Source organism: Thrips palmi, unplaced genomic scaffold (genome assembly GCF_012932325.1).
Source record: "Thrips palmi isolate BJ-2018 unplaced genomic scaffold, TpBJ-2018v1 HiC_scaffold_16, whole genome shotgun sequence".
NCBI lineage: Eukaryota > Metazoa > Arthropoda > Insecta > Thysanoptera > Thripidae > Thrips > Thrips palmi.
This window is the reverse complement of record NW_023144625.1, coordinates 2,997,891-3,007,978: the sequence shown is the minus strand read 5'-3', so window position 1 is coordinate 3,007,978 and position 10,088 is coordinate 2,997,891. Positions and strand designations below refer to the sequence as shown.

Here is a 10,088-nt window from a genome sequence, read left to right as displayed (position 1 = left end):
GTAAATAATAGAAATAGGTGTTGTCAAAACGCCACAACATGTTTTTTCGATCAAGGAAGGATCAAAGCAACCTTCTGAGGTGTAAGTAGATTCATTTCTCGCACAGTATCGAAGTGAGAGCCAAAATCCAAAAAGTGTCACTAGGTGCCCCACCCTCCCTTACCTACCTTGGCCTGCGGCGCTAGCCTGCCTTCGGCAGGCATTGGCTTGTCCATCGCCGGTTACTTCTTACGTGTTGCATACTGGGGGGCTCCGCCCCCAGACCCCCCTTAGTAGTATGGCTACCCCATAGTCCCGGCCTGGTCCCGTGGTCCCCCATAGTCCCGGGTCTAACCCAACCTGAAAATTTTGGGGGTGATCCATTTTTTTCGATTTTTTTGGTGATTCGGCCAAGATTCGGGCTGTAACCCAACCCAACCTAAGTTGGTCGTCATCTTTTTCGGCTCTAACCAAGGGGTTACCCACTCTGGTAATCGTGTGTACACTTCGTCCAGTAATCATGGGTAATCACACACCAAAACTGTCTAGTTTCGCCGCTTTTATCGGATTTTGGGGGTTTTTCTTGTGAATTTGGGCCAAAATGCTCTTAGCTGGCCAAAATTATGGAGTTTTCTCAGTATGTTTTTAGGTAATCACTGGTAATCAGTAATCCTGTGTACACTCCTGAGCTGAGTGGTCAACCCCTTGGCTCTAACCCAGCCCAACCTAAGGTGAGTCGGCATCTTTTTCGGCGCTACCCCACCCCAGCCTAAGCCCAGGCAGTGGTCCCCCATAGTCCCGGGTAGCTGGTAGGGAGCGCCGTGCACGCCTGGGTAGGGAGGGGACGTGGTCCCCCATAGTCCCGGGTCTAACCTAGCCTTAGGTCTGGGTCGCGGTGGTGACGTCATCCGCTAGCCGCCCCGACCGCCGCCCCGCTCCTGTGAGCCGGACGCCGGGAGGGTAGGCAACCCAACGCGCACCGGTGTGTGGCCAGGCCCGTCTCAAGCCTCGCCATTACCATTACCATTAAGGGCTCGCCGGTCAAGATGTCTAGGATGCTGGACGCGTGTTCGCACAGACTGGTCCAGGACGTCAGCCCTAGATAGGCCTCATGGAACTGAGGCACTCCGTTCTCCTCTTTGAAGTTGTTGTCTCTCTCCAACACTACGAACGGCTTGTCGCGCAGCTCGATATAGTGTATCAGGTGGGACTGCAGCCTGTCGTACCGGCCGAGGTGGTCCCTGGTCTCTCCTGTGAGGTGCGCTTTGATTTTGGGGACCAAGCGGCGCCTCTCCAAATAAAACTCTTGCACCTCTTTATGCGTGTAAACATCTTTTAGGAATCCTTTCTTCCATATTTGGACTGTCCCGTCTGCCGGGCAGACCTCCAGCTCCTTCTGGTTCCACACATTCAAGATGAAACGAGTGGACTTCATCGCGGTGCCTGCTCGACTCCTAATGACGCGTCGGCCACGTCGACGAGGCCTTTTATACTACCGCGGCGCACGGCGGGCGCCCCCTGATGGTGAGCATACTTATCTTAGTCGAAAAAAACGAGCTAGAACACTTGAGCACCCAGCGGTACTTGAACCCTGGGCCAGCCGCCTCCAGCGGTGCAGCGCCCAGCCTCGCTGACCGCTAGGCTATCGTGTGTGCTCGGGAGTGACCCGTGTGGCGAGCGGAGTCAAGCCGCGCCGAGCCGGGCCGAGTCGGGCGGAGCCGAGTCGGGCGGCCCACCCCCGCCCCTTCACCCCTTGCCCTGCCGTGATTCGAACAGGCCGTTATTATGGGCTTACATGACCTCTCATCGCAAAAGCATTTGCACTTCTCCGGGTGAATTATTTTTCTGTAATTTATTTTCACAACCCCCCTGGTTCAATCTATCGGCAAACGTTCACGTTCTCGTTGCGAAATACTCCTACCGTTCCGCCCCGTTTTCGCGCCACTAGCACCTACTTGCCCCCTTGCGTTTGAGTCTCTGTTACCTCTTTTCAATCGTTTTCCTGTCACGAATGGATCTGAAATATTATCCTACACGTGTTGACAACACATTCTTGGTGTTAAATCAGATTAGATTGTCCTCAAATTCAAATTTAGCCGGTCAAAAAAACGACCGGCACTGACCACTTATCCGGTTCCGTTTTGAACCAACCCCAACCGTTCGAAACGAGTTCCGCCATCATTGTGCTGCAAGCTACTGTTGTGTGAAGTGTCGTGTCCTGTCGTTAGTGAGAGAAACGTAAACGCTATGGATTCTGATAATCAACTAGCGAAGGACCTGGAATTGTCAGGTTCTTCCTCTCGCAGTAGTTTATCGCTAGGGATGAATCTCTCAGGAGAGATTTTCGCTGAGGTGAGTTTTTAAATGTGTGAGATCGTTTTCGCCGTCGTTTCGCTGCTCGCCCCTCTGGCCCTCGGTGCTCGCCCTTCTGGCTCGTTTTGAGCTTTCGTCTTGCTAATCCTGTGTGTTCCCTGTCGCGTCGTGCTCGCGGTGATCTCAAATTCATGGGGAAAGTGTTATTTCTGTGTGCGCTAAGGGTGTAGCGGGGCGTTGTGGCGTTGGCGCGGCGGCCCGTTCGGGTCGCTCGCGCGCCTTTGGAGTTCTTTCCGACTGTTTTCTCTCTGTTCTGGCGCTTCGGCGCGCGATTCCGAAGCGAGGCGCGTTGAAATTCTCCCGAAATTCCGAAAACTTTGGCGAAAATCAGTCTGTGCAATGTGTCCTTCCCCCTGTGGAAAACAAAGTCTCTTTGTTTTCCTTGTAGCTCGTAATGTTTTCGTGTCGGCTGCTTGTTCTGGCGCAGCGGCGAGCGATTCCGAAGCGAGGCGCGGTGAAATTTTCTCGAAAATCCGAAAACTTGACTGAAAATCGGCCGAAATGGTGTGCTTTTTTGGCATTCCCTCTGAATGTAAACACGTGCGTTTCTTGTGCTGTCCCAGGGATCCTTAACTTAACTTAACATTTAACTAACACTTCTTTCATAACGTAACATAAGACAATGTTCGCTAAAGGTTAAGGGTACGGACTTCTGAAAGTACTTGCAAAAGTATATCCACACAAATTCGAGACATAAAAAAATAACCTACCCTTTTGAAAAGGTGTTAGAAGTTAGGGGTAATAACTTTAACTCATATCATAACGTTATGATGCCCTTATGAGGTAAGTTAAGGATCCCTGTGCTGTCCTGATGTTTTGCTCGGTGAATCGTTAGCCAGGGCCTTGCCCTAGCTGTGCCGGAGCGAGGCGCGTGAAAATTTGATCGGAAAATCCTGTACTTTTGCCTGTTTTCCTCCCGTCTTTGAATCAGCTGTTGGCGCGCAGTGGCGCGGCTGGGCGAGGGGAAGGGGGCGCGGCGCGGTGCGGTGCGACAGTGTAGTGGCCGGTCAGCTGAGCTTGGCGCGCGGGGTATCGTCGGCGCGGAGGGCTGTGTTTAATTCTCTGTTGTGATTTTTCAGCCAGCTGCCGTGGTCCCAGTGGGCCCCGCGGCCCCCGAGGCCTCCACTTCTGGTCGACGTGTGTCTGTGGCTCAACGCCTGGGCGCCGCGTCCAGTGCCACCAGTGCCACCGCGGCCGTGGCCTCCACTTCTGGTCGACGTGTGTCTGTGGCTCAACGCCTGGGCGCCGCGTCCAGTGCCACCAGTGCCACCGCGGCCCCCGCGGCCTCCACTTCTGGTCGACGTGTGTCTACGGCTCAACGCCTGGGCGCCTCCCTCTCCAAGCAGGCCAAGAAGGCCGCTGAGGTCAGGGCCGCCCCCTTCAAGGGGTCATCCAACAAGAGGCCCCCGGGGGCCCCCACCAGACCTCCCTCTGAGCCCGCACACGTAAGTGTTCTGTCGCTACTCCCCGTTGAAGTTTTGGGGGGTGCGTGGAGTATTGACACTTTTTGTCCTTTTCTGTTTGCAGCGCCCCGTCAAGGAGAGGCTGGGGGCCGCGCCAGGCTGCTTCAATGCTCTGGTAATGGCAACTTTCCCCCTCCCTCCTCCTTCGGTTTCTCTTCTATCCATTTTGGAGAACATGCAACTACAAGTGCAGCACCAACAACTGATACTCGACGGTATGAGGCAGCAGCATGTCGTTTTGAGACAACAGACCGACTTAGGTTGGGTTGGGTTACAGCCCGAATCTTGGCCGAATCACCAAAAAAATCGAAAAAAATGGATCACCCCCAAAATTTTCAGGTTGGGTTAGACCCGGGACTATGGGGGACCACGGGACCAGGCCGGGACTATGGGGTAGCCATACTACTCCCCTTTCTGCAAGACAGAGGTGATCTACCTGCAGAAAACTCGATTTTTCGCCGTTTTTAAGGTGTTTTTCGGCCATAAAAACTGAACCAGTTGAGCCTGGATAGTGAAATTTCGCGTGTGCCGAGCCAAGAACATACCTAATAAGCCTGCAAAATCTCAGCCAGATCGGCCGAGCCGTTCAGGAGGAGTAGTGCGCACACACACGCACAGACAGACAGACAGACAAAACTTTTCAACGCCACTGGAGTAACGGGCTTCGCTATCGCTCAGCCAATGACAAAAACGTGGCTGATATTTACACCACTTCCCAATGATGACAATCTCATCACAAATTGACAAGGTAGGCGTACGCCACTCTGTGAGACAAAAGTACGGAAAATGTACGGAACATTGTCTGGTCAATAATTATTTGCCTGCAACGTCCGTGCTTGCCAAGAACGGAGCTTCCGTACTTTTTTCCGTGCCCATTTACATGGGTTCACATGGAGCAAGTACGGAACGTTCCGTACTTTTCTCCGTACTATATTGTTCTGTACCATGTCCGTTAAGAAGTACGGAGTTTTTTTTACAGTGCAGACTCTGTCTTGTAACAGGCTTCGCGATGCTGCGCCAGTTTCGACAAACCACGCGTTTACTTGGGCTGCGGCGCTAGCCTGCCTGGCAAACCGAAGCAATGGGCATGATCAAAAATATCATTTGGTGATCAAAATCTTCACTGATGGGACTTAGGGGTCAGGATGGGATCAGCAACCTCAAAACCAAAGGACATGATACGAAAGTTGACCATAACTGGAAAGTACTTAAAGAGTTGTCTTTTTCCTGCCTTTTTTAAACTGTTTATTGGTTAATATGACCAAATGGATTGAGTTAGTAAGCTGAAGTTTGGTATGGCGAGCCAATGACATGCCCAATGACCCTGCAAAATCTCAGCCAGATCGGCCGAGCCGTTCAGGAGGAGTAGTGTACACACACACACACACACACACACACAAACACACATCTTCATCAACATCAGCGCTGTTAGGCCTCAGCAGACCTCTAGCGTTCGAGTGAGCAACACCGACAGACAGACAAAGCGTTTCAACCGCACTGAAGTAACAGGCTTCGCTATCGCCCAGCCAATGATCAAAAAAGTTGGAAGGTGTTTATTCGAACATACTTTAGAACACAATTGTGTCCCACCAGTCCCTCAAAAACAAACAAAAAAAAACAATGATTAAAAAAATTAAAAGGCGTTCCCTGTAACGCAATGGCTTCAGAACACAATGATTAACATACTCAAAATTGAAAGTATCATACAGGTTCACATTGCTATGATTTGTCTGAAAAGTAAAAAAAAAGAAGATTGTTTAAGCTCAGACAATAAACATGAGTGACCAACACTAGTCAAAACATTATAAAGAATAACTAAACTTAATAGAATGTTACTAATTTTCTTCAAAAAAAATAAAAAATAAGGTTGTGTCAGTGGTCTTTGGCACCAAAAGCAAGGCTTTGGTCCTGGACAAGCATCCATAGTCGCTACCGCACTTCCAGCAAGCCCTGACAGTTCTGAATAACACATGCAGAACCACTGTGTTGTTGGAAGCTTCTCAAGACAAATGGCACAAATCTACTCTCGTTTGCTTCCTGTCAATAGAGTAAAAAAAGCTCAAAATATGAAATTGTGAATACAAGCAGAGATGTCACATATTTGACTTACGCTGCTTATCCTGCTTCACCTTCTTTTCAGCCTTTGCCGGCGCCTTTGCAAGCGCCTTTGCCTCCTTGGCAAGAGTAGCCTTGTTTTTGGACCCAGGTTGCCTTCGAGGGCCTCTCTTCTTTACAGCTTTGGACTTCACCAAATCCTGTTAGACAAGGTAGGTGCGCGCCAGACAGTTGGCGGCGCTGGCCTGCCTTCAGCAGACTCTCTCGCCACATATAGCCACATTAATGGACTTGGTCGCACGTCTAAGCAGCATACGGTTCCAACTTTTATGCTACCCCCATTTCAAGTACGGGGCGACGACGTTGGTTCGCATTTTTGGTTTGACACCGCTAAAAATTCCGGCTAACTTTGGGACTTGAACCTGGGTCGGAGGTCGGATTGAATCCCAGTTTCATTACCAGCAACCTCCAAAACTTATGAAATGATGTATAACTTAACATGACAACATACGAGCGGTCGGCAAGTTCCCTTGGCCGTGTACGAGGGAGTATACGTATATTACCAGTAATATAGGTAATATATGTGTAATACAAAGTAATACAAACTAATATACAGTAATATAGGGGTATTAAAGAGGCGAAATTGTGGTAATATGCAAGTAATATATGGTAATATACGGGTAATTTAGCCACCGCCCACGAAGTAATATATGAGTTGCCGACCCCTCGACAACATATGTCGGTAAAAAGTTAATCTTCTTTTTTGCCGTTTTTAAAGTGAATTTTGGCTGTAATGACCACATGGATTGAGATACAAAGCAGCATTTTGGTGTGTGGTGAGCCAAGGACATATCCAATGATCCTGCCAAATCTCAGCTGAATCGGCTCAACCGTTCTGGAGTAGTAGTGTAAACACAAACACGCTCACTCACACAGACAGGAAAAAGTTTCTAGCCCCACTGGAGTAACGGGCTTCGCTATCGCTCAGCCAATGACATTTTCATCAAAGGTCCTATACTTATTGCATGGCCGTGACAACAATGTCATCAATTGTTTTGATGACGGTGTGGTAAGGAAATTTAGCCTTGCAATTGTCAGCAAATGACAACTCAAATTTCACAGTCCAGAGGAACCAACATTTTCTGCTGACTATCTTTCCACTAAACTTGTCTCCAAGTTCCGTTCCGTTAAGTAAATATAAGTTGAGATGACTGTTTTTAGGCACGAAGTAGCCTTATAGTATCCCCCAGGATTCAGCCTCGCTGGGATTTGATCGCGTGGCCCCTTATGCAAGTCGAAACCTCTCTATACGATTTTGATGAGATTTTGCAGACTGGTAGAATTCTGAGACGTGATTTCAATTCTGGAATATGGTTGAAATCTTAGCGATAAATTTTGAGAAAATTGCCGTCAAAATCACTGTTTCCATAGCATAGCTCGACTCGTCAACGAAAAGGGAAGAGAGAGGGGGGAGCCGAGCCAAACCCAACCAATAGTATGGCTCCTTTTCGCTTGTGTACAGGTTACCCCAAAAACGGTCGCTTCTTTGAAAAAGGACGTTGGAATAAGAAACTTTCTGCAACCGTGATAGAACAGATGTAACAAAATTAAGGTGAGCTTCGACTGCTTCATGTTTCTGGAAGACTTGATGCCGCTCCTTCTGAGCAACGCACCCAGTGCTGAGGTTCGACTTCCTTGCTCAGCTGAGGTCAGCGTGTCAGGAACCGAAAGTGTTGAGCAGATTGTTCCACACCGTGATGTTATTATGGAGAAAGGAGTCGCGGCATTGGAAGAGGCTATACACGAAAGCGTTCAAGGAAATTTGAACCTCAGTTTTTCACCCTCTATTCACAGGTGTCCCGACACATGTAATGGAATTCCAGAGTGTGAATGCCTCTTCAAGGAGTTCATAAGAATAGATCTTTTTGTAGCACCACTGTTTGGAGCGAACAAAATGTCATTGAAGATGGCATTCAAAACCATCTCCCTACAAGACATACCCACGATCATTACTCGCATGCACAAGTATGTACTATGTGGGGTAGTGATAAGTGTACCTCCAAACTATCTCGCCTGCCTATGCCGTCAGGCGGATGGGATGTGAGAGCAATTTAATGACCTGAAAAGGCATCCTTCTAGCGTAAGCAATAATTGCAAAGTAAATCCAGTAACGGTATTGTACGTGCTTTTGTAATTGATTTTATCAAGTTGCCATTGTATTTCAATTAAATTATTTTATTAGAATTTTCCCCTAAAAGCATGATTTATTTTTTACTGCATGTACTTACTTTGCTATTTTCTATTGTATTTCAATTCACTGGTTTTTCGACAAAGGGGCGTAAGTCCACAAATTGGCAAAATCCACTTTTTTCCAGAAAATAATTTAAAATTAAATAACAAGCCTACTGGTTTTTGAAAAATGAAAATATCTCAATTAGTTCAGAAGATACAGAAGGTGTCCAAAGGGCGTAAGTCCATTCCATTTTTGACAAAGGGGCGTAAGTCCACCCGTTTTCTGACAAAGAGGCGTAAGTCCATGTGGTTTTTTGACAAAGAGGCGTACGTCCAGGTGATTTTTAAGACAGAGGCGTAAGTCCAGGTGGGTTTTTGACAAAGAGGCGTAAGTCCATTGGCCATTCTGACAAAGAGGCGTAAGTCCATAGGCCATTCTGACAAACGGGCGTAAGTCCATGGGTCATTCTGACAAACAGGCGTAAGTCCCTAGAACATTCTGACAAACAGGCGTAAGTCCATAGAGCATTCTGACAATCAGGCGTAAGTTCCATGGACCTTTCTGGCGAACAGGCGTAAGTCCACAGACCATCCCAATCAACCAACCACTCATGAGGTCCCTGAGTGGTTTGCAACTTGTGAACACTAGGGTGGGCCGTGAAACACGATTTTTCGATATCGCAACCGTAATAGCGCGCCAAAGTTACTTCATGGCAATACAAACTCAACGCGATCTGGGCCAGGTCTGTAACTTAAAGCTTGACCCTCGCGCATCCACGTTGAAAGTTGGAAAATTCGACTTTTACGGGTTTTTCTAAAAACAGCCATAGAAACTGAACCAGATGTCCAAATGATGTTTCCGAGACGGAAATGGAAACGTCTGATCATGCTTTATCAGTTTATGACCACCGGGACCCTCTACGAGTAGTAGGGGGCCGATGGGAGAAAATAACAAAACAACAATTTTTTTCCGTTTCTTCCAAAATGCAAAAATTGCCTTCAGGGTTTGATACAGCCATCCTGACGTCACCGTACGCGAACCATACCCCGAATCTTCTTCTCTAAGGGCCCCTTTCCCGTTTTAAGCGCACGGGGTACTCCGGGATCCGTTCACACGTTAGGATTTGGACGCCAAAAACACATGTTTCACTAAAAATGCAAATTATCGGTACTCAGGGCACTGTAGGGCACACCCGTCTCGTCCGTATGAACTGTAGGGACTCAAAATCGATTACTGGATGGTGTCTTTGCGTCGCAGGAACCCACCAGTATATAGACAATCGGACGAAAAGACCTTTAGAACGGTATTTACACTGTAAATGTCGTTAATCTGGAGTTAAAACTATTTTAGGCCGTGAATGGCTCGTCTGGATTAACGACAGAAGGTCGCTGCACGTTTATACAGGTTTTTCTTGTCCATCGTATAGATTCTCATTTCCTTTCTCACTGTTATGTCCGCTTGCAACGGCCCAGGGGATAAACTTACGCTTGGTGCGCTAGTAGAGCTGAGCCCCCCGTAGACACGCCGCTGTTTCGTTTGGCTTTGTAGGTAGTTTCTCAATACCGTTACAATTTGTGCGTAGGACAGCCTGCGACAGCCGCAGGGACATGTTACGCCAGTTTACCACTTTGGAAGTGATGTTTTCTCACAGGTAGACATTTACCTTCGTTCTGGCGTACTGTACCTTCGCGTTTTGCTTCATTCTCCTGCATACAGTATCAAAGAGTCAGCTTATACATGCGCTGTAGGAAAAATGCACGGGAAAAAATACAGGCACAGTCTCGTAGAACATTTGCCTGGTACCACCGTACCTCAGCCAGTACGGCTTTTGGGGTACGGAGTACGGTTTTTCATGACATGGGCTCTCATGGGAAGCACGGTTTATTGGGACAGCTGTTCTGTACATCGTGTGGTACGGTCTAGCCGTACCTTTTTCCTTAAAATGTACGACATTTTTACCAGTGTGTCGCAGCCCCATCTGTGGT

General features: G+C 48.2%; 1 protein-coding gene across 1 annotated transcript in view; it reads left to right on the top strand.

Moving 5' to 3' along the window:
- Positions 1–3,569: 3,569 nt before the first annotated feature.
- The window catches only part of LOC117642257 (nose resistant to fluoxetine protein 6-like), a 39,296-nt gene continuing 32,777 nt past the window's right edge, over positions 3,570–10,088 (top strand). Inside the window, exons 1-2 of the mRNA XM_034380250.1 lie at positions 3,570–3,797; positions 3,880–3,930. The gene's annotated coding sequence lies outside the window, so the exon portion shown is untranslated. The remainder of the gene's footprint in view (positions 3,798–3,879; positions 3,931–10,088) is intronic.